Source organism: Macaca nemestrina, chromosome 6 (assembly GCF_043159975.1).
Source record: "Macaca nemestrina isolate mMacNem1 chromosome 6, mMacNem.hap1, whole genome shotgun sequence".
Taxonomy (NCBI): domain Eukaryota; kingdom Metazoa; phylum Chordata; class Mammalia; order Primates; family Cercopithecidae; genus Macaca; species Macaca nemestrina.
In genome coordinates this window covers 155,965,326-155,990,635 of record NC_092130.1, presented here as the reverse complement: position 1 = coordinate 155,990,635, position 25,310 = coordinate 155,965,326, and the positions used below count along the sequence as shown (strand labels likewise).

Here is a 25,310-nt window from a genome sequence, read left to right as displayed (position 1 = left end):
TTTGCTTTCCTTATGGTATATCAACTCTGACATCAATGTCTTTTCTTATGAACATATCTCTGCATTAGCACTTCAAGGTCTGTGGCAGGATATAGCTTCATGTTAATTTATGGGTCTGAGCACTCTTTGGAAATTGCTATCATTTCCAAACCTGTTTAAAATGCCTGTGTGACATTTTCCATGAGAAGACTGACACTAGAATCAGCCTGATTGATTTTGGGGAGAGAATAGATGTGGTATCACATTCCAAGCTGGTTTAGAAAAGGGAACAGCCAATTTAAAATAGCATAGTAGAAAGACTGGAAGTCCAAGAGCTGAGTCCCACTTTCATATCTGCTTTTTAACCTGTATGGCTGCAGTCAGTTCAATATCCTTACATGCAATAACAGCTAAGAAATATAAATACAAGTAATAACAATAGGTATACAACAATAAACAGCCACTCTCCCTGGAAAGTAATTTATTACATCTTAAAGAGAAGGTAAACTAAACATTGGCAAATACTTCCCATTTATTTTTATTTCCCACCAAGTCTTCCTTATTCACTGATTCTTCAATAGTACCTATCCTCATACCCTTCAAGATAATGTTGACATGTTCTAAATAAAGGTTTGCCATTTTGCAGGTTTTTTTGCAGTTTCCAAACATTAACATTTGCCTCCTGGGACATCGTGTAAGAAGATATGCTCGCATCTTGCTATAACTATGTCCTCAGGGTCCTTGTATTTGAGCAGCCTTATAAGATTTACAACAAGGTCCTTTGGCATAACAGGACTTGGCTGTGATTCAAGTTGGATTTGCCTTACAACAGAATAGCTTCTGGAGTGTCAGAAGAGGATTTCAAAGCATTTTTAGAGGCATTTATTTATTTGTTATCATGGCTTCAGTGTTATAGACCTAGAAATGATACTTTATAATATCTTCTGGAGGTTAAATATTTTTATCCATGTATTTTCATTTGTGTGACAAGACCTGTGTCCTCTTTCACATTTCTAATATTCATGGTAAGTCATGTTACAATCTGAACTATTTTTCACATCTTTGAGTTACTGGTTCTGTTTGTTTATACTTCTAATTAATAGATAACCTATGAGATTCTTCAATCCACAGCTACCAAGAGGGTGACCAACAATTCAATTCAATTCTGACATTAAATACACCATAAGTTTTAGGGCTCTGTCCTTCAAGACTGCCTACACTTCAGATATCAGTTGCAATGGGACGCCAATGCTGCCCACATTTCTGCCAGGCTGGCAGCCACACACATACACACACAAATTTAGGGGTTCCCATGATTTCTCCCTCAAGTTTGATATTTCACCAGAACAGCCCACATAACTCAGGGAAACACTTTACGTGTGTTTGCTGGTTTATTATAAAGAATGTTTTATAAGATAACAGGATACATCTTTGATAATATTTGAAAAGAACTCGCTATAAATAGCAAAAAGTTTTCTTATTATATCAAGTAACTTTAATTTGATATTACTTATTCATTGTCATAGAAAAATTCCAAATTACATATTTAAACACTTTAAAGTCAACTCCAAGGAATGTACTGATTTTGGGGGCATTTTGCTTCTCTATGATTTCATTTACCTATTTATCTAATAGTAACTATCATTTCTTTTGGTTTATTTAAAAATCAAAAATCTGATTAATTCAAGGTGCAGCATCGAGCACTTTATCAAGAATATAAGAAAAACAAAGACATTGAAAGATGCTAATTTTCTAGTATTTCTTTTCCTCTCACTCTGGCTCTCCTGTCTTTGCACTGTACCATCCCCCACTTACATTGCTTAGGTTGCGTTCTTTTTTGTGAACAATATTATTCTGGTCCACTGGTCTCAGGTTTGGGTAAAAAAAAAAATTATCCAGGTGAAATAATCACTGGAACCAAAGAAGACATCTCACCCCATCGTGATAAAACACATAGAAAATGAAAATCACTTTAAAGAAATTTGGGGATTAACTTTAAGTAGTAAGAACAGAGAAAACCAAGAGTCAGCAAACTCCTATATATTCAAAATACTCCTAACACTTTTTAAAAAAGCTTTCTGAGGCCAGGCACAGTGGCTCACGCCTGTAATCTCAGCACTTTGGGAGGCCGAGGCGGGCGGATCACGAGGTCAGGAGATCGAGACCATCCTGGCTAACACAGTGAAACCCGTCTCTACTAAAAATACAAAAAAATTAGCCGGGCGAGGTGGCGGGCGCCTGTAGTCCCAGCTACTCGGGAGGCTGAGGCAGGAGAATGGCGTGAACCCGGGAGGCGGAGCTTGCAGTGAGCTGAGATCCGGCCACTGCACTCCAGTCTGGGCGACACAGCGAGACTCCGTCTCAAAAAAAAAAGCTTTCTGATTTCTAAATCCTTCTGCAGTTGGAGTTTTCTCAGTCCCTGTACCTTTTTATACATGAGAAAGTGGGTCAAGATCTCTCTGGCACCACAAAGACCTTTTTAGACAATTATATCTTCTCTTCTTCTTTCACCAGCTTCATAATCAAATATACTCCTCCTAGTCATACTCCTGAATTTATTGACACATTTAATAAATTGAATAATGAATTACATTCCTTTTGACCCAACACTTGTTATCTTTCTAAGTGGCTTCACATTTCTGTGGATGTCACAGCCAACATCTGAGGTTTGTTCCTAAATTTTTTTCATCTCAATAACTTTTTCCTCCATGTTAGCTTTGACCATTTCTGGTCAAAAATTCAGAAATTTTATCGTCTTTGAAATCACTATTTCAAACATCCCAAAATCCACCTACATAGTACTCAGCATATGGTTAACTTGCTTATGCACTATTATTGAAACATTTTTCCCAACTCATCAATGTTTCAAACTTCAGTAGGCCTCCTTTCTCTCTGTCAGCCTCTTCCTATCTTAAATCCCCTGCTTATCCACTTTAGCATATTCAGCCTTCCATTTCTCTGCAAATGCCAAGAATATTTCTGGTTCTTTCTGTTTCCATGTCTTTTTGCCGGTTTCCCCTCCTCCGTCAGCCCTGAGTATTCCATTTACTCTTCCCTCTCTCCTTTCCACCAGAATGACATACAATCTATTTGTCCATATTTTAAATCTCTTTCTGGAATCGTTTTTCTCATCTTCAGTGTTATTTATCCATCTATCTGTTTAGTATTACCACAATAGTATCTATACCCATCTAAAAATTACAGTATTAATTCTTGTAGAATCTATACATGTTTAGAATCTCATAAGTTCCTGAGTTTAATGCTGTTCTATTCCTATCAAATGACCTTTAGTAAAATTGGTATAAACCAGTTGGTTCCATTTGTAGGTAACTACATAAAACCTTCATTTTGGTATCCTAATGTCATTAAAAAGAGAATGCTCTGGCCAAAAAAAAAAAAAAAAAAAGGAACAAATCAAAACAAAATGAAACCCACTGTAAACAAAATCAATTGTCAAATGACAAGCACTTGGATAACTGGAAGAACCTAAACTAGCAAATCACTTTGAAGGATGGTCTGTCATTACACAGTAAATTACAAATTCATTTACATTTGATCCACCAAGTGCTTTTCTAAATATACACCTTGACAATTTGCCTCCAATATTATGAATATATATATTGACATGTTTATTTACAAGAAAATCCTTCAAATTATAAAATATTGAAATATTATTATTATTCTTATACTTTAAGTTCTAGGGCACATGTGTACAATGTGCAGGTTTGTTACATAGGTATACATTTGCCATTTTGGTGTGCTGCACCCATTAACTCGTCATTTACATTAGGTATATCTCCCAATGCTATCTGCCTCCCTCATCCCCCCACCCCATGACAGGCCCCGGTGTGTGATGTTCCCCATCGTGTGTCCAAGTGTTCTCATTGTTCAATTCCTACCTATGAGTGAGAACATGCAGTGTTTGGTTTTCTGTCCTTGTGACAGTTTGCTCAGAATGATGGTGTCCAGCTTCATTCATGTCCCTACAAAGGACATGAACTCATCCTTTTTTATGGCTGCATAGTATTCCATGGTGTATATGTGCCACATTTTCTTAATCCAGTCTATCATTGATGGACATTCGGGTTGGTTCCAAGTCACTGCTATTGTGAAAATTCCCACATGCATAAGTAATGAAACAAAAAGTTTCTATAAATGATGGTCATCTACTCATTGGAATACTATGCAGCTGGCAATAAGACTTAGAAATATTTTTATGAAGTAATAAGGTAAGATTCCAGAATATATTGTAAGTTAAAAACAAAGTTCAAAATAGTATTTATAGCATGCTACCTTTCATGTAGGAAATGAGGAAATTATATACACATATGCACACACACACATATATGCAGATATATGTGTGTGTGTGTGTTTATGTGTATCATGACTGTAATCCCAGCACTTTGGGAGGCCAAGGCAGGACGATCACTTGAGTTCAAGACCAGCCTGGGAAACACGGTGAGACCCCATCTGTATATAAGAAAAAATAAAAAATAAAAGCAGTGTATGGTGGTGCTTACTCCTAGTCCTAGCTCCTAGGGAGGCCGAGGCAGGAGGATCACTTGAGTCCAGGAAGTTGAGGCTGCACTGAACCATGATCATACCACTGTGCTCTAGCCTGGACACCAGAGTGAGACCCTGTATTAAAGGAGAAGAAGAGGAAGAGGAAGAGGAAGAGGAAGAAGAAGAGGAAGAAGTAGAAGAGGAAGAAGAAGAAGAAGAAGAAGAAGAAGAAGAAGAAGAAGAAGAAGAAGAAGAAGAAGAAGAAGAAGCAGCAGCAGCAGCAGCAGCAGCAGCAGCAGCAGCAGCGGAGGCAATATGAGACAATAACCAATTGTCTTATATGCTTTAAATTCCTTCAGTTTATCTCCATATACTTCTGGGATGGGCTAGAAATGCAGATTTGGGTGAGTTGGGGAGTTGCCAAGCAGTTGGGAGGCATAGGAAGGCCACCATTCACTTTTAAATCCCTCATCTGAAGATTCAGTTACATAGAGAACATCCCCAATTCAGAGCACGATCCAGGGCAGGCTGTGGTGAAAAGATGGGGACAAAGTATGCCCCCTGAGAAGAATGTCCACCGAGACAGCTTCATCCTTCTTCACTCAGTTTTGTAAATTTGATCCTTTCATTTGATATATCTTTGGCCCAAATTGACTTTTCATGAATTCACTTCCGAGTGCACAAAACAGAGAAAATATTGATGTTAATTTCATAAGAGGTTATGGAGTCTCTATTATTTGAGTCCTCAAAGGACCACCTCAACAAAAAATAACAAATATTAGGAAGATGCTCTACTTAGAATTGAGGTAGGTGACTTGGTGGAAGAAGTTGGTGATCATGAGATAATTTTCATTTGGAATTGCTTGCTGGTTTGATTGTTATCAATGATCTATAGTTACAGGTTTTCAGTAGAAATACTGCTATTTCTTGCAAGTTTCCAGTATTTTTTCTCTCTCCCTCTTTTTCAAGACTGACCAAAGAAAATTAAATAGTTACATTAATTTATCATATTGACAAAGTAAGGTTTGGAAATCTGAACTCTAAAATCTAAACTGTTTAGATTAAAAAATAGAATTGCTGAAATGAATAAGCTGAAAAATGCCAAAGTAATACGAGTGATATGAGGCATAACAATAATGCCAAGACTAATTGAGTAAAAAATCTGGAAAGATAAGAAATTGTTGTGAGATAAAAAAAACAAGACCAAGTTTGTGGCTTTAGGTATGAAGCAATTAGGGATGTCAAAGCTATAGGAATAGAAGGCAGAAGTGGGTAAGAAAGTCATGATGAATAAACCAAGTCACTTGAGGCTATTGTATTCATTAGGGCAGAAACATCCATACTGATAATGGAATTTACGCAAGATGGTAACAGAGTGTGAGATAAAAATGAAACGCTACAAATCATATGCAAAGTCCTTAATGAATATTATAGAATGATAAGGAGTTAGCAGATTTAAAAAATAATAAAAAAATGAAAAGATGGCTAAGGCACTGCCACTGGTTCTAAAAATGAAAAGTTTATCTGCAGGCCTAGAGATGATCAGATAAAGCAAAAAATGAATTAATATGGAATATAAAGTATCAAATAATAAATAAATAATAAAATATATGTCCTTGTCACACTATTTGAACATATAGTTGGGGTTTATGTGATACAGATTACATGGATTCTTTGTTTTTTGGTTTTTTTTTTTTTTTTTGAGACGGAGTCTTGCTCTGTTGCCCAGGCTGGAGTTCACAGGTGTGATCTTGGCTCACTGCAGCCTCCACCTCCCCAGGTTGCAGCGATTCTCCTGCCTCAGCCTCCCAGGTAGCTGGGATTACAGACATGCACCACAACACTCAGCTAATTTTTGTATTTTTAGTAGAGATGGGGGTTCACCATGTTGGCCAGGCTCGTCTCAAACTCCTGACCTCAGGTGATCCACCCACCTTGGCCTCCCAAAGTGCTAGAATTACAGGCGTGAGCCACCATGCCTGTCCTGTAATACAGGTTCTTGATGTATGATTTATTTGTATCTTATAAGCATCGGAGCTGCATTTTCTTATTTTTTAAAAGTGGAAGGCCACTATTTGTTGCCTAGTGTGTCACTTGAGTGACACATTTTGTACTGACTTCTGGGATTTTTTTCCCACTAATTTTGCTGCAGCCACTTAGGTTAACTGACCAAGCCAGCAGTCTCTGTCAGTACATCACCTAGTCTCTGCTGGATGCTGCTTCTCTCCTATGGTGGGGATTCTTTGTTGAAGCTAAAGAATAAGAAGCTATGGCACTTGCTCAAGACCTCATGCTTGTGAATGCAAAGTGGAAGTTAAAAGAGGAGTTAGTTAAAGTTAAGAGCACTCTACCTAAATCTCCTGATCCCTAGTGATTAATGTCCTAAATTGGTTCATGAGGACATTCAAAAACAGTTCCAGGAAATTAATTAGTTGCATTTGACACCAAGAAGTGACTAGCTCAGTAACACATTCCTGCATGTCTAGACCCTTGTTCTCTTGCTCGTTGTCCTTGGCATTGTACTACCTGTTAAAGTGCTAGTACATGACAATTTGCATCCCTGGAGGGCTTAGGCTGAGAAATTTCCATTCTCAAGTATTCGTGAATATATGATTCATTTTTATATCCTGCCTTAACATTGTAAGACTTTATAAAATTAAGCGATCTCATGTGAAACCCAGTTTTTCTGTAGAAAGCATCACTAGACCTTCCTATACGCTTAGCCAGTCCCCTTTTCAAAAAAGTCAATCACCTCTATCTAGTTAAAGACATACTTTCATCAACAACATCTGACTTTTCTTACTAGAAAACAACTTTTTTCATTAGAAATAACTTAAAACACTGAAGTGTCAGTTTCAAAAGATGAGTTCAATTTGTTTAAAACCAAGATGACAATTTCCATGAAACCTTAAGGTAACAGAGTTTCTCTGGGGATTCCTAATTCCTGTTCTCAGTTATTGTGGTTAAAACCCTCTCAGGCATTTTGTTTCCCCTGAAATCCATGCTTTCCATACTTGATCAGTAATCAAAATTCTTCAAAGTTGTTGCCTAAAAATATCTCTTGTATTGACACATTCATTAATATGCACAAAAGATAATAAAACACAAGTTTACTTTGAAAGATGGTAAACAAAGACAATATTGCTGCAGAGGGGCAGAGAGTGAGTAGATAATGATTAGTTAGGTTGAACAAAAGAATTAATGAGGACATGAGGCTACAGCTTAGTCTTAATGTAGGAAAACAGCTAAACAGAGGATAACAAAAGAGAATAATAATTTTTAAAATATAATTTAATACATTTTGTAAAGATTATGACAGTTCTATTTTATTAAGCATTTAAGCCTAATAAAAATGCAGTTGAATATGTCGTTCAAATTTATATATAAATGAATCTATATATTAAAAACGTATTTTTAAAAATAATTTCGATTGTACATCATTTAAGGACAAGTAAGTAGTAGCTAGCTAACCAGATAAACAAGAATATAATTAATACATGTTTCTACAAATGTATACATATTTCTGTGTATGCATATTTCTATATATACACATAGTTATAGATTGAATGTTCTTGTTCCCTAAAGTTCATACGTTGAAGCCTTAACTTTCAGTGGCTATATTTGGAATTGGGGGCTTTAAGAAGTAATTCAGGTTAAATGAGGTCATGTGGGTGGGTCTCCATCATGTATGATAAATGTCCCTATAAGAAGAAGCACCAGCTTCATCCATGTTCCTGAAAAGGACATGAACTCGTTCTTCTTTATGGCTGCATAGTATTCCTTGGTGCATATGTGACACATTTTCTTTATCCAGTCTCTCATTGATGGGCATTTGGGTTGGTTCCATTAGGACACATGTCTAATGCAAGTGGGATTTAAAGCTTAGATGACAGGTTGATAGGTGCAGCAAACCACCATGGCACATGTATACCTATGTAACAAACCTGCACGTTCTGCACATGCATCCTCAGAACTTAAAGTAAAACTAAAAAAAAAAAAAAAAAAAAAAAGAGTCACCGAAGACTTTGTGCACTCTTTCTCTCTCTTTCTCTCTTTCTCTCTCTACCTCTTTTTCTCATCACACAAAAAGATTATGTGAGTATACAGTGAATGACGGCTACATACAAACCAATAGAAGAGGTCTCATAATAAAACCTACCTTGCCAATACCTTGGTCTTGGACTTTGCAGTTCCAGAACAGTAGGAAAATAAATGTGTGTTATATAAGCCATTCAGTCTGTGACATTTTATTAAGGCAGTCTGAGCAGATTTATATATATATGTGTGTGTGTGTGTGTATATATATATACGTGTATATATATACACACATATATGTGTGTATACATACAAGTGTGTATATATATATATATATAAAATCTCCATATCTATATCTATGTCTATCTATGTATTTCATTAAATATATAATACAGGTAATTTTACACTAAGGCTTTATCTGACCTTGTAAAAATATATTAATTACTTTTTCAAGAGAGTAATTGCTTATAACAAAGAGAAACAACTAATGTGTTTTCTTATTTTATTATTTTTTTTTAATTTGAAGCCAGTTGATTTTTGTGCTTTAAGTGATTTTATTGTTGTGTGGTTGTAGGCTTCCCAAGAAGTTACAGTTCATTAAAAGGATTTTATATTTTGAATTTCAACTAGATGAGTTGTTCAGTAAAGGAGAATGTCATACTTTTGATCAAAAGAAATAACATTTTTAATATCAATTTACCAATATATCCCATATATGACATGTCTATTATTTATTCTCTTATTGTTTCTTACATAGTTTTTATATTTCTAGTTCATGGTCCTGCCTTCAATATGCCACTATAATTTAGATTTCATTTACTTCATTGAATTATATTTTCTATTCTCATGACTTTAGGTATTACTTTGTGTTTTCTCAATCTTTATCTTTTAGACTTTATTTAAAATTATTATTTTTATAATACAACAGTGTTGGGAGGTGGAACCTAATGAGAGATATTTAGCTTAGGAAGGCTCCACCTTCATAAATAGACTAATGCCACTAAAAATGGTCTGGCAGGAGTAACTTCTCGCCTCTGCTCTTCTGCTACCAACACAGCTTTGCCACTCTCTTGTCTCCTTTTTGCCCCCTCCTTCCTCTCTTGCCTCCTCCTTCCACTATGAAGATGGAGCAGGAAGGCCCTCAACATGCCAAATGCTACTGCCTTGATCTTGAATGTCCTAGTCTTCAGAACTTGAGGAATAAATTTCTGTTCTGTATAAATTACCCATTCTCAGGTATTTTGTTATAACAGTACAAATAAGACAATTGTTAAATCAGTAAAATCCTATATTATAGACTTAATGCCTGGAACGTCTAAATGGAAAAAAAGTCTATTGCCTTCTAAGTAAATTTTCAGGCATGGGAATATATGTAATGAATGGGTGGCATGGATGACATCCTATTTTATTTTATTTTTTTTTTACATTTAATTAGAAATTCAGAAGAGGGAGAAAAAGCACTTGGTGTGCTTGGAAAAAGTTTCATAGAGCAGTTTGAACTTCCGCTGGGCTTACAGAGGTAAGACAAAGATCAACGAGAAGAAGTAGAGAAAAAAATGCATAAATTTACATAATGCATTTGAGCGACAATGGGATCCTTCTGGCTGAAAATTATGGTTCATGTAGACAAATGAGCAGTTCTAGTTCAGAGACGTATTACAAGTAGTTCTAATGACAAGGAAAAGTCAACGATGAGGAGAGTGATGTTACAAAACAGATGTGTGCAAGGATTCTTACTGACAATTTTTTGGTAACATTTTTCCTAATTTTGGGGGAAGTGACCATATGTCCACAAGCACTCAGAATCCTATGTCAGTTATGTGCCTGGAATTTTAATTATGAATTACAATTACATAACACTTCCATTGGTTTTCAGTAACAAGAAATATGGTGAGTTATTATTTCTCCCACTTGTATGCCAGATAATTATATTGAATAGTACACTCAGAAAACATCAATAAAAATATATATTTAAAATGCACAAGCAACCGTGAAGTAGATAAGACAAAAACAAAAATGTATGTATATATATTGGATATCTTTTGTTTAACGCGTGCTATCTACTTCTCATTTCTTTCTGGCTGCTCTGTGTCTGGGAGACAGGCCCTTATATACTGCATCATGGGTTCCCTTGACCTAGGGTTTCAGTTAGGTCAACACTTTGCACTGACAAGAGATTGAAAGGTTACTCCACTCTACAAGATTCAATGAATTGATTGCATCATTCATACTGGACATCCTTCTCCATGCAATTACCATCTCTGATTCTAGGTAACTTTTTCCCTGGCCTTTTCTGGTCTATCTGTCTTAAAACCTTCCTGCTATTGCTAACCCCAGGCAGTGGTGTGAATACACTGTAGTTGTTGATACCACTTACCATCTTCTGAGATCTAGTTGTGGCCATTGCTTCCCGACTCTGTCTTCATTAAGGCCATGGTGTCACCTTGAAATCAGTCATGGTGGGAGCATTCACATCATGGAAAATAGCATAGCTACAAATTAGGTTTTTTGGTTTATTTTTGTTTTGGATTTTTTTCTAGAAAGCCAGTTATTAAAAATGTCTAAACAGACTACTAACTCAACTGCTCTGTATTACTATTTATCTTTTCCTTTTTAATTCCCTAAAACACGCACTCAATTTGTAAAAGGATTTGATTTATTAAACATCCCCCTAAATATTGATTTTAATGTGCCATCTATTGTTTTTTCTCATTAGCCTTAAATAACATTGTAATTGGTATCAGAAATAGTTCCCAGAAACAAACCTTAGAAATAGTATCCTGGGGTTGAATTGTAGACATACTGAGAAACCTATGGATATATTGGTTTTGAGGAAAAATTGGACACTGGAAAGTTGTATAAATATTTTCAAAATATCACTGCTATTAGCATGGGAAGACATGCAATTCAAAACTAGGCTTCAGGAGATAAAGTTTCTTTGGAATTTTATCCTTTTGATGATAATAATGATGAAAATATTTTTATTGTTGTTGGCTATACCTAAGAACCCTAGAAAGTATACTCAAGTACAAGAACAAAATAAAGGTTGTGAATACTCAACTCACACAATAAATGGAAAGTTAGAAATTCTCAATGACAGTTTTGAAGAGTTCATTACTTCTGCTAGTTACAGAGCAGATGTGGCTGAGGAACAATAACCAGAGCTTGCTGTAGGAGTTGCAGATTTGCAGTGTCAATAAAATGCTCAATTCACTGATTGAGAAAGAATGACTCCTTGAGATATAGATGGAAAAAATTGGGAAGACACAAATCCAGCTGAACTTTCTAGACTCTCTTCTCCCCCGACACAGTACTCCTGAATCTCCCTAGCAGAGACATACATTCAAACTCTTTCTGAGAGAACTAGAATTTCCCTTCAGAAAAAAAGCATTCTTAAATGTATTTGGGGGCTACTTGCCCTGCAAAGCCCATGCTGTATGCCAGTCATTACCTTCAGGGCCATAGGAGTTGTCCAACATACACCAAATGAGAAACATAGTTGACTCCAAGACTCTATACACAGTGAAGTAACAAAAGTGAATCAGTTTCAATTAACAAGAGTCTGAGAAGTATGTATGAGAATGTTAAACACTCTGGGGGTACTAGGCAAAGGAGGATGAAATTTTAAAATGATAAATGCCACCCGATCTATTTATAAATTGTCCTTACCTGAAACATGGAATATAATGTTTGGATCTAGCATGTGGGATGAATGTTAATAGTCAGCAGCTACTCTGGCTGGTTGAAGCCTGTACTCAAGAGAAAGCTCCAGCAATTAGCAATGCAGTTAAAATATCAGTTCTAGGGGGTATATACAGGAAGGAATCAGAAGCCTCATGTGGATTACACTGTTGGTATTGAAATATTTGATATTACCTGATCATACAGCCATTGGCCATGTGCTATGCAATGGTCTAAAGGTAATGCCTTTGTCAAGCATTGAGAAAAAAACTTTGATTATAAGGGCACTAGCGTTTGTATAAGCCTGTGTGTGACCATCATCAATCTAGTGGCTAGGACGGTGACAAAAGATGTTGCAATAGCCTTGGATTTCCTGAATCTCAATGGAAGTATTGGGATTCAAAGTTGCTAGAGGCAAGGTTAGCTCTTGCCCTCCAGAGACAAGGTGGATGCAAATATCCCAGTAAATGTCAAGGCAGGAATGGTAACAAAATTTAATATGCAGAGATCTGCAGTGATGGTTAACAAAATGTAGAGTTTCAATGAATAACATAGATTTATAGCCTACTAAGGGGTTGCAGGACATATATTCGCAGAAAAATTCTATGGTTGCAAGACAGAGAGGTAACTCGGGTGCCAATCTATTGAGTCAGTGGTCGTCCATTGAGGAGAAATCTGGATGTTTTGAAGGACTCAGCAACATGACACATGTTTTTACCATGAATCTTTTCCAAAGGTTTTGCAGAAGGAATTTCAGAAATTTAACAGATGACAAACCTTCAAGAAAAGAAAAATAAGGAAAGCATTCAAGCATTTTGGGGTTTATGGTACCACCTCTGAACCGACAATGATATCTGAATTTTTGCATCTTATCATGATCTGCACAGAGTGCAGGCTTTTGATGATTGTTGGAGTCTTGGTTTGATTCTTTCTTGCAGTGGGTCCAATGAGACTACGAATTTATTCTATGTATATTTTTTCATTCCCAGAATGTATGATGGGAGTAAACAAACTTAATAACTGGCAAAGCTTCCAGTGTTTTCTACCTGGGAATCTAATGAAAATTCCTATATTTAGCCACACAATATAATAAAATAATGTTTGTCTTCTTCTTTACCAGTTTGCCTAAGGGCTATGGCAACTTTCTTGTTCCCTGTTAAAATCAGTCCAGAGTTGTCTTCATAGCCTCCTTACATCTTTCTGGTCCTTTGCACTTTAGATCTTATACCACTTGGACATGGAGAGAAGGATATAACAAGACGCCTGTGTTAAGGATGTAAGTCTTTCACCTGGATAAAAGACAAGAACAGACACTTTTGGGAGAATAGGGAAAAAGTGATACTCTCTCCTAGATATCCTTTTGCCTATTTAAATACATTCTCTAACCTTCTCTACACTGTGTTGTGTTCTAGAAAGCTAATGTATACACACTGCCTCAATGACTTCTCATTACTTTTGTATCTAGTTGTGCATGAAGGAAGCCATCAGCAACAAATCTGAGTGCTGGAGGAGCATGCACTTTAGAGATGTACAATCACATATCACTTAACAGCCGGGATATGTTCTGAGAAATGTATTAGGGAATTCCGGTATAGTGTGAACATCATAGAGTGCACTCACACAAATTTAAATGATATTGCCTACTACACATCCAGGCTATAAGGTATAGGTTATTACTCGTAGGCTACGAAGTTGCATAGCAGGTTATTAAACTAAATACTGTAGACAATTGCAACACAGTAGTAAGCATTTGATATCCAAATATATCTAAATATAGAAAAGGTACAGTAAAAACACAGTATAAGAACTAAAAATGGTGTACTTGTATAGGGTACCATGAATAGAGCTTGCAGGACTAGAAGCTGCTCTCTACGAGTTGTTGAGTGAGTGGTGAGTGTATGTGAAGGCCTGGGACATTACTGTGCACTGCTGTTGACTTATACTGTACTTAGCATACACTAAATTTATGAAACTTTTTTCTTCAATAATAAGCTAACTTTAGCTTACTGTAACTTACTTACTCTATAAACATTTTAAATTTTTTTGACTCTTTAGTAATAACATTTAATTTAAAACAAGCACATTGTAAAACTCTCCAAAAATATTTTCTTTCTATCCCTATCCAACGTACTGTTTTCTATTTTTAAAAATTTAAATTTATTTATTTTTTTAGTCTTTAAACTTTTTTTGTTAAAAGCTAAGACACACACACATTAGCCTATTACTACACAGGGTCAAGATCATCAAGATGTAAGTAGGCGGTAGAAATTTTTTTGCTTTATTATAATCTTGTGTGACCACCATCGTATATGTGGTACGTCATTGACTGAGGCAACGTTATGGGCTGCACGACTGCTTTGCTGGATTCCTTAAAGGCATGGTATTATCACTGACAGTCATAGACTATTCTCCATCCTTTCTATTTATTTTCTGCAGATTTACACTATTGAGCTCTTCCTTTCATCCTGCAGGATTAGGAAAGTGAATAGTTTCTTCTAGTTACTAGTTCTGGTAATACATTATCCCTTGGGTACTCTTAAACACAACCCAAACCTCTATAAAGAGCAACTTTATAAACCTCTCTTCTAATTACCCAGCTTGAATTTCCAGTTTCTTGGAGGAACCATTACTAATACACTGTGTTTCAGTTAGCTGTAGCTCACACAACTTGCTCAAAACACATAATTACTTAACTGTTTGATTCTATGACTCAGGTTTACATTTTAACTTTTTTCCTTCCATTTATAATGTTTATTCATACTATAATACCTTTCTAGAACATAACATCAGAAGTGTGGAATCTTAAACTCAAAAATGCTCTTTCTAAATCAAATTTTCATTGTGTTTAGATATATATTTTATTATTAGGCTATAACTGTATAATTTTTGACTGAATTAAATAAATTAAAAATAATTTTTATAAATAAATAGAAAAAATACTTTCCACTAGTAACACAAATAAAACATATATCCTATTAGCAATGTGTTATATTGATACTAATCTTCAAATCTCATACCCTCTATGTAGATACTTGTACTTTCCTACTTTAATTACTATTTATTATAAATTTTTCACTCTAATGCAAACATTCGTATGAATTAGACTTCTTACAGAAGCAAAGAGAAGAAATCAATTTCACGTGAAACAGATTATTTTAATTGGTTAGCTATTAATGTTTTCCATAATACTTAATCCAAAAGATACATTTATTGCAGTTTTTTTTCCCACTGGGAAAACCAATTTCTATACTCTTATTAGTACACATTTTGAAGAGTAGTATAAATAAAAGTGTTGATTATTAGACACTTTCTTTTTCACTCAACGTTTTTAAGATGAAAAATATGATATTTCTGAACGCTTAAACTTTGTCATTTGTTGGGGGAATTTATCATTCAATCTGTTATTCGACAATCTCTTTTTCTTCCCATTACACTTTGAGTTCCTGCTGCAGGAATATTAAATGATCTATGTTCTTCTGAGTGCATCGGTTTGTTCATATCTCCCTGACTTTGCCCAGAACGACATTTTATTACTTCAGCCTTAGAACGACATGTTATTACTATCTTCAAGTTAAATATTTTCTATTTTTAAAACCTTTTTTTGACCCTACCTGCCAACCTCAGGCAAAATTAATCCTTTTTTTCCTTTTGCTGCATGCATAGTCAGTGAATACCTCTTAAATTTCATTGACAGTACGAGATTATTCAGAAAATAGATTCAGCACCTGTGTAGCACACTAGTTAAGCAAGCACACCAAAGGAAAAAGAAGTAAATTATAGAGGCATATTACATTTTAAAATACCACATTTTGTCAACTCTTAAACACTTTTCACTATTTTAACATCTCTGACTTTGGAATATATGTTAAAACTGATATTATGTTATTATATAGTTGGCATAAAATTGTCTCCCTTTGTTGTATATGAGAAATTGATATGTATTATAATTGGGGGAGGAGTTGCTGTTAGAAATTTTCATTATGTTTTATGATTTCCTAGCTTGATCTCTGTCTCCCTCTCTACCCAATAAGGATGATTTTTGTTTTCTAATTTTTGATAATGTATAAAGGAAGATATTCTCATTCTATGTTGTTCAGCCCAATAATGCAGTATGTGATCAGATGCCTTTGCTTTATTTCAGGGTACTTATCAAGCAAAAGTAATCGATATAAATGACAAGAAGATTTTACAATGTTTAAACATAACTTTCATAATTATGCTAAGCAAATTTTTAATGCTTTGAAATTTCATTTTCTGTAAGCGAGGAATCAAACTATGTGCTCAGAGAAAGGTCTAAGACTTGTGGTTATGAGGGGAAGACTATCGTTAATTCAATATTCAAAAGCAGTTCTAATAGTTTCTAAAAGTATTAAGCTGCTACCTTCTAAAACAAACTTGTCCAACCTGTGGCCCATGGGCAGCATGCAGCTGAGGGCAGCTTTGAATGCAGCCTAACACAAATTCGTAAACTTTTTAAAACAGCAGGTGATTTTTGGCTATTTTTTTTAACTAATTGGCTACCATTAGCATTAGTGTATTTTATGTGTGGCCCAAGACAAGTCTTTTTCTTCCAATGTGTCCTAGGGAAGCCAAAATTTGGACGACTCTGTTGTAAAACAATCTAATTGGGCTTCTCTATAACCAGAAATTCCCAAATAGTCTTAATGGCTACTTGTAAAGATGTTTTTAAAAATGTTACAGGTATCAGTTGAAGGAGAAAGATGTGGAAAAGGTGCTATTTCCTGTAAAATCTAATTTTGATGTTCCATCTTTTCAAATTCTTCAAAATAATCTTATTTTTATGTATGATTTCCTTTGGGTTAATTTTAAGTACACTGAACTACCTAACTTGAGAATAACATAACAAGAAGACACGTGTTGTTGGAAAAAATATGAGTAAAGACAGACTACACATTCTTTAGCTGAAATTAAAATAAGTAGTTTCATTTATTTAAAATGAAAATAAATGTAACATTAAGTTTTAATAAAAAGAAAAAACAAAAAGGAAGTACTGCAATTTTTGAGAAGAAGTATGCAGGGAAATAAAAAAGAAACTTCTAGAAATCAAAGAATTAATCCTACTTATACTTTGTGGAAAAAAGGCAAGTAAAAGCAAGCAAAATTTATGTGCACACAGAAAATAAGTTTAGCATTTAACTATCGAATACTACTGCCTATAGATTCAGTTTAATATCATCTTTGAAATAAAACTTTGGAGCTAAGATAGATTTTAACTGAAGTGGACAGAAAATAAGAGGAAATTTATTCATATAGCATCTGAACACAAAGGTTACATAGACTTTTTCTTAAAACATAAATATTATAGAAGTAAGATTTAAGATTATGAAAAAGTAGAAAAAAGAAAGAATTCAATAAGTGCATGTGTCTGTGTGTGTGCACTTATTGTACACGTGTCTGAATGTTTGCATGCACACATGTACTATATATATATTTATCACTATACATATGTGTGTGTAAGAGAAAGAGAGAGAGAGAGTACATATTCCCTATGGAAAAAATATACCCCAAAACACAGCAAAAATTATCCTTACAAATACATGGCTCAGAAAGGAATGACGTAGAATACAAAATAAATTAAAAGTCACATATCAGATGATAAAAAACCACAATTAGATGAAAGAGTAAAATTCAGAGTTAAGAAAAACGTTAAGAACTAAAATAGTATTATTACAGAATTGACTAAAAGAGCAATGTCAAGAGAAAAAGGTTGACAACCTTAGGACAAATACATGGCCATGGTGAAGATGCTTAAGAGAATAACAGAATGCAGAATTATACGAAGAGTGTTTAAATGTTAGGAATGAGAGTACCAAAATATGAAAACAGCATTTGAAAGCACAAATAACATTTCTGTAAAAACTAAAATCATAAAACAGCATTCATGTTTATAGGCATAAAATAAAGGAATGAAGGATCAAAGGAAACCACAGAGAGAAGATTATACTATAGTTTTAACAAACTTATATGAAATGATCAACATCAACAGATTTTCCAGTGAGCTACTGACTTTCAAAGATAAAGAACTAATTCTACTAGGGTCCAACAAAGGACAGCAAGTCAAGTAAAACAATAACAACAAAATCAGGCAGATCTCAGCCTTTTGCTAGTATTCAATCCAGTACGCTGGTGAAAATTGCTTCCCAAAAGTTAAAGTAAGTAAAATCACAACATTTTTTAGGAGCTAACTTATCTTTCATAGGTAAAGCCCTGAAAACCAAGCCAAAAGTGTGCTTTAAGACAACAAATGTACCATTTATCCCTAAGGGCTAAGTGAACAGAGTCAATGTTTCATCTCTTGGTAGATAAAAAGTCTATGTAATGCAACTTAGTATCATGTTTTTGATTTTTGTAGGATTTCAATAACCTTAATATACCAAGTCATCATACATAATAATTCAGGATATTTTGTTAAATAATGCTGACCATATGAAGTTTGAAATACATATGACTTCTGAGATAAACAATATGGATAAATCAAATTAAAGTCCTACGAAGGAGAAAGTATTCAAGACCCATATTATAATAAGAGAACCTTGACTGGCACAGATGAATCATCACACACTGGCTTGGATTTGGATTTCCCTGGACTATACAGCTAGATATTGCATTCACCTCTAGAATCAATAAATTATCCACACAGCTCTCCCTATTTTCTCTAGTCTTAGACGGATTTTTTTTTTCTCCTCTTTGCATTTGGTAAGATGTTGCAAACACAGGGAATGCTTCAAAGTGTATTAGAACAAATGACAAAAATTCTGTGGTGTTAATCCAGGGCGAATAGAGCAATGAGAAAACAGGAAATGAAAACCACTAATTTTAAAATGGGGCAGCAAAATGACACCTAGTTTTTATTATAGTGTGATAACTGACTTTGTAATCAATTTTCATAAGAAATTGAAGATTTTGTCAGTTTAAAATGACTAAAACATTCAATGTAATTTGATTAATTACATTTCTGATTTAATTTTGATGCTTATTAAAGCAATTTTAAAAATTTTAATCACTATTTAAATTTTTAATGGAAAATTAATTTTTTAAATATTTTCTTTTATTTATGTATTTTGGAGACAAGGACTCACCCTGTTACCCAGGCTGGAGTACAGTAGAACGATCATCGCTCACTTGAATTCCTGAGCTCAAGTGATTCTCCTGCTTCAGCCTTCCAAGTATCTAGGACTATACGTATGCACCACAAAGCTCAGCTAATTAAAGAAATATATATTTTTGGTAGATCTGAGGCCTCCCTATGTTGTCTAGGCTGATCTCAAACTCCTGTCCTTAAGTTCACTTCCTATTTCAGCCCCCCAAAGTGCTAGAATTACAAGCATCAGCCATTGCATCTGGTACTAATTTTTACATATTTAAGTTTTGCTTTATTTTTCATGTAAATTATTTTTAATGGGAAGCCTGATGAAAATGTTTACAATAATTTAATAATGTTATCAAGAGTAGCAATTTTTAAAAATTAAATAGTTCTGTGTATCCCTCTTCATCTATAAAGTTTATTCTGTTATTCAAGAACCTATCAATGCATTTTTAAACACTGAAAATCTAATAATATATTTTACAAATAATACATTATTTAGAAACCATGGCAAAAGAAGAGGTTGTATAATTACTTCCCAGACATGAGTTCACTTATAAGAATTTAAAATATATGCTTATCTGTTTATTCAACATTGTTTAACAAATGTTGCAAATAATGGATGAATTTGGGAAAATGATCCAAGTTTTTTTTTTTTTTTTATTACAGGCAAAGAATTAGGGAATATGGTTCATTTAGCCAAATATAGTTCCCTTTTTTTCTTTATTTACAACCCAGAAATATTTACTTATCACCATTCTATGCTTGTCCTTGTTATAGGCTATGGAAATATAAAGATAAATATCACATACATGATTCCTGTTCTCATGGAGCTTGAACCCCAGAAGAAGAGAAAAGCAAGGAAAAAGAAAATCACCTTGATGAAGTTGTTGTAATTGTTTTAAAAACCAAGAAGGAAACAAACAAGTTCTAAAATAAATAATAACAGGTAGGTCCTATTTCTTGGTAAGGGCAAGAGAAGATCTCACTAATGACCTGAGCTTTAAGTGGATTAATGAGTAATAATATTGACCCGGGTATAGAGACGAGGAAAATCCAACATGGGACCTGGTCTGATTGTAATATCATTCCATTACCTGTCACGGACAAGGAGAAGTGGCAGTATATGTGGGTAGGGACAGAGCAAAAACTAAATCATGAAGATCTTTGTAGGTCATGTTAGGCATTGAGCAATTATTCCAAGTCCAAGGGTGAAGGCTGAATGGTTTTAAGGTGGTGTTATTTTCATTAATAACACCAATAGTTGTTTATTGAGAGCTTACTGTGCGCCATATACTATCCTAAATCTGTTGTATACTATAATATCTCAGGGGTCTGCAAACAGCTCACCAGTCAAATCCTGCCCACCATGTGTATCTGTATAGTCCCTGGTTACAACCCTGGAAGATGCACTGGTGGCCATGGAGACCCAGCCTGGCATGCCCCTCCGCCCTGTTATCTCTCTATCCCTAGCACCTAAGGTCAGCAGCCAAGTCAGGAAGGCTGGCTGGGCTCTCCTGGAGGCCACCAAGAGGGGTATGTCACTGGGCAGAGATTGAAGAGGACAGTTACATCCTCCTGCAGCCACCCCTCAGACCTTTATTCTACCAACTCAGAAGGTCTCCAGCTGAGGGCAACTGGGGACACTGCATGACACTGACCTGGATCAACCATCACAGGTCTGAAAGGTGGGCAGGCATTTGTGTCCTCTCATTATCAAGGTAGCTCTGCAATATCCTCCTTTTTGCCTCTTGATCCACAAAGTCTGAACTATTTTTTAGTTGGCTCTTTACTTTCTACTTTTTCTGTAACACTAGTCAATACGTAACCTTAATATCCCCATCCCACAGAGGCAGAACTGCAGCTCAGCAAGGCTACCTGACACCAGAGTCTGATGCATGATTTGGGGGGCTATCACAGAGGTCCAGAAAATAAATAAGGGGGGCCGATATGAAGGAGAAAACAAAGCTTGGGAGTATACTGTTAACACTAACTTGTCAAGGTTTACTTTTAAATCTCAGGTGAGAGTGAGTTAAGGATAGGCAAACTGATTTTGAAGTTTCTTCATTTAACCAGAATGGTAGTACAATTATAAGATGAGAATAAACTGGAGATGAAATAAGGATAAGGGGGAAAGAGTGGATATTGAGGAATTGTCCTGTTAAATTGGAGATGTCTGCGAGAATCCCAACAGGATCTGTAAGTAGAAGGCTGGATATAAGGTTCTAGAACTTCCAGTAACTGAGCATTTACCTCAGATGTGGAAGGCAAGTGACCTATTGTTTTCGGCTTTGAGTTTTGTTTTGTTTTTGCTCTTTTCGCTTTTTGACAAGGAAAACAGTAAGACAGAACCGAAAAGCAAGTCCTAGTTAACCTCAGGACCAGTCCAGCAGGAGCAGAAGAGAGAAAACTGAGAGCTACTGAATGTTCACTTCATTAATTAAAAGTACAGTTTATTTGATAATTACATAATTTGTTATTAAATTATGGAACTTAAAGTGGCTTAGTATTTATTTAAAAATTCAGGTTGTCATTTTGTGGTATGTTGCTATGTGAGGTTGCCTAGTTCATTGACTAGGTTAGCCTATTTCTACAACTTCGTATTCCTAAAATACTCTGCAAGAGAAGACAGTTGAAAAAAAAAGTATCATTAATAAGTTAAATTAATATAAAACAAAATTCATTCCCAGAAACTTCAACACCAGGCCATTATCCCTTCACTTTATCAAATTCATTGGCTGTACAAGCTTGACTTACGTACACTGGATGAATAAATGGGGGATCTTTCATAGGATTCTCTGAAATAATATCATGCTTTCCTTCTCCCACTTATGTCTTTCAAGAGGTCCAAAGGGTACAGATGAGCCAATCATTTTTATTCTGAATTACACAACTCATAATTTTCTGAATACATGCTCATTGTCATCTAAAGATCAATTGAGAACAATGTTAACAAATTAGAAGCTGATAAACTGGGTAAACTACATTTATTTCAAAATTTCCCCTTTTCCTCTTTAAAAAATTTAAAGCAGTTAGAGATTTTAATTCCATTTAAAAATCTCCACCTCTAGGCCAGGTGTGGTGGCTCACACTTGTAATCCCAGCACTTTGGGAGGCCAATGCAGGTTGATCAACCAAGGTCGGGAGTTCGAGACCAATCTGGCCAACATGGTGAATTCCTATCTCTACTAAAAACATAAAAATTAGCCAGGCATGATGTTGGGTGGAGGGTGGTGCCTATAGTCCCAGCTATTCGGGAGGCTGAGGCAAGAGAATTGTTTGAACTCAGGAGGTGGACGTTGCAGTGAGCTGAGATTGTACCACTGCACTCCAGCCTGGGTGACTGAGCAAAACTCCGTCTCAAAAAAAAAGAAAAGGAAAAAAAAAAAAAATCTCCATCTCTAAACTAAGAGATACTGAAATCTTCGTACTCTTGTTTATTGCAAAGAGTGGCCCTGGGATTTTAGTGTGATAGATGTCAAAGAAGTTTTGGAAAGCACAATTAGAATCTCACTGCTGAAATCATGGGAAATCAATTAGAAGCCTGTTAGAGACAAAACAGCAATTATTGAAGAAGCAAGAAAGTAAAGTTAGTACTGTATACATTTTTAAATGTCAAGAAGGACCAACAGTAATGTTAATGGGACCAGGCAGAAGGTTTCCACTCCTTCCCTTCTTTCACCATTGGTATAGTTCTCTGATGCCATGAAGGGCCATGATCATATGGTGAGCTTGGGAGAGGGGAAATAGTAAAGAATGTAGTGAGGGATTTACATTCTATTAATTAGAACTGTCAACATTGCCTCTGTGGCCTTGAGAAAGAAGTTTCCTCTGTCTTCTGGCATCACCACAGAGTTTACAAACTAAAACCAAAAAGGTTTTGAAATCCATGCGTTTGTAAGTGTTGTCCTGTTTCCAAATCCTGTTTGAATAAGGACTGCTCTCATACTAAAGAAAAATATTTGCCATATGTGGGAGGCAATTTGTCATGTAGCTAAAATCTTATCAAATTAGAATCACAAAATAAATTATTAAACCAATTTCTTATCAACAAAGGGCAAAAAGAGACAGAAGAAAGAAATATAAAATACAAACAGTTCCCCAAACCCAAAACCTTAAACCAAATTACTTTTTCTGTCATATGCCTGTAGAAATGTAAGCGTTCTCCAAATCAAGATTACAAGAGATTTGCAGGGGTGTCCACTCTTTTGGCTTCCCTGGGCCCCACTGGAAGAAGAAGAAGAATTGTCTTGGGCCATGCATAAAGTACACAAACACTAACGACAGCTGATGAGCTAAAAACAAACAAACAAATAAACAAACACAAATCACACACACACACACACAAGTCCCATAATGTTTTAAGAAAGTATACGAATTTGTTTTGGGCCACATTCAAAGCCGTCCTGGGCTGCATGCAGCCTACGGGCGGCAGATTGGACAAGCTTGGATTACAGCATCATATTGGAATAGCAATGTTTCCTATATTGATAAAATGTAAGACTGCCTTACTATTGGGAAGCCAAGCCAAAGGACTTATAAGCTAATACTCGATTGGGTATTGGAGGCTATATAGAATTACCTTACCTTAGAAAACTCCACCAAAATGCTGTCAGGTAAATTTTGTATATTTCAAGGACTTGCTGATTCCTAGTTTAAACAGAATTTCCATTATTATCATCATCATTATTATCAGTAGGCAGGTATTTTATTTAAAAATTCATTTTAATCTGTAATATATAATTTATGTCCAGCTCTAATTACTGGTATACTTGAAAATATTAAATATATACAATCTATAGTATTACATTACTTAAACAACAGTTTGTATTTCCATACTACAGTCAGCATCTTGAGTTCCTTCTTTAATTAATATTAGTGATGTTTTAAAGCCCATCATCCTTTGTTGAATATTATTTGAATAATAGTGCTCTATGAGGATAAAGATATATTAAATTCCTATTGGGTTCAAAGCTGTAATATACCTTGTGGGACTCTTTAGGATAATTTATAAGTAATTATTTGACTTAATTTACTAGAATGTGAATTAAATATAGATATATATAATATATCTATTTTAGGTAACTTATATATTAAATATATGTCTATTATTAACAAGCACAAATACATTTGAATATATTTTGCTTAAAAAATCTACAGTTTTTTTAGTGTTTCATTTGTTAAATGTCTATGGCATTAAAATGTTGCTCTGTGAAGTTTTTAATCTATGGTAAACAGTGAGTAAATATTGTGGCACTGCATATACAGAAAAAATTCAAATGCATTAAACATACTGGTATGCTATGAACCTATTTAAAGTCTTAGAAAAGTGAAGACTTATTTTTATGCTGCTCAATAGTACATTAACAAATTAACATCTAGAGAAGTATAGCATCAAAGAGATAAAGGACCTAAGCTAGAAATAAGCTTTACCCAACAAACAGAAAGAAGTTTGATCAACTGCTTTGAGGAATAAAGCAGCTTAATGAGCTTATGAAGCTCATTCAGTCAACGAGGTCAGAGCCTAAATAAATGAGATGAGAAATAGGAAATTTAAGAAAAAAATATTAAGAGTGAAAAGATCACAACTGAACTCATAAAAAAGTTAGTAACATCAAAGGACAGAGGGTTAGTAACACAGGAACAAGGTTTGTGGTAACTATGGGGGGGATCACATTTTTTTTTTTTGAAAAGAAGAAAAAGTGCGACACAGATGTATTAAGAAATAAAGATGGTGAATCTTCTTGAGGAATAAACCTCAACAACTAAAAATAACGACGATGACAACAACAACAACAAAACACTAATACAACAATAAAACTAATATTTACCAGAAAAAAAAGAAGATACTACTTGTGTTCATAGAGCACTTTGAGTTTTAGGTAACATGCAGGTGCCTTTTAAATCTTCAAAAATATGGAGGGAATACTTCAGATAATGGAGCAGAAGGCAGGTCACTTACAAGGTTGGAGGTTTTAGACTGGCATTAGACTTCTCTGCAGTGACA

At 34.9% G+C, this 25,310-nt stretch overlaps 1 long non-coding RNA gene across 1 annotated transcript; it reads right to left on the bottom strand.

The window, feature by feature from the left end:
• Window positions 1–12,549: 12,549 nt before the first annotated feature.
• LOC105472984 (uncharacterized) lies at window positions 12,550–23,524 on the bottom strand. Its single transcript, XR_981971.2, has 4 exons — window positions 23,433–23,524; window positions 22,065–22,229; window positions 13,316–13,487; window positions 12,550–12,975 (listed from the first exon to the last, which is right to left on the bottom strand). It is a non-coding gene; the product is annotated as an uncharacterized lncRNA (long non-coding RNA).
• Window positions 23,525–25,310: the final 1,786 nt, after the last annotated feature.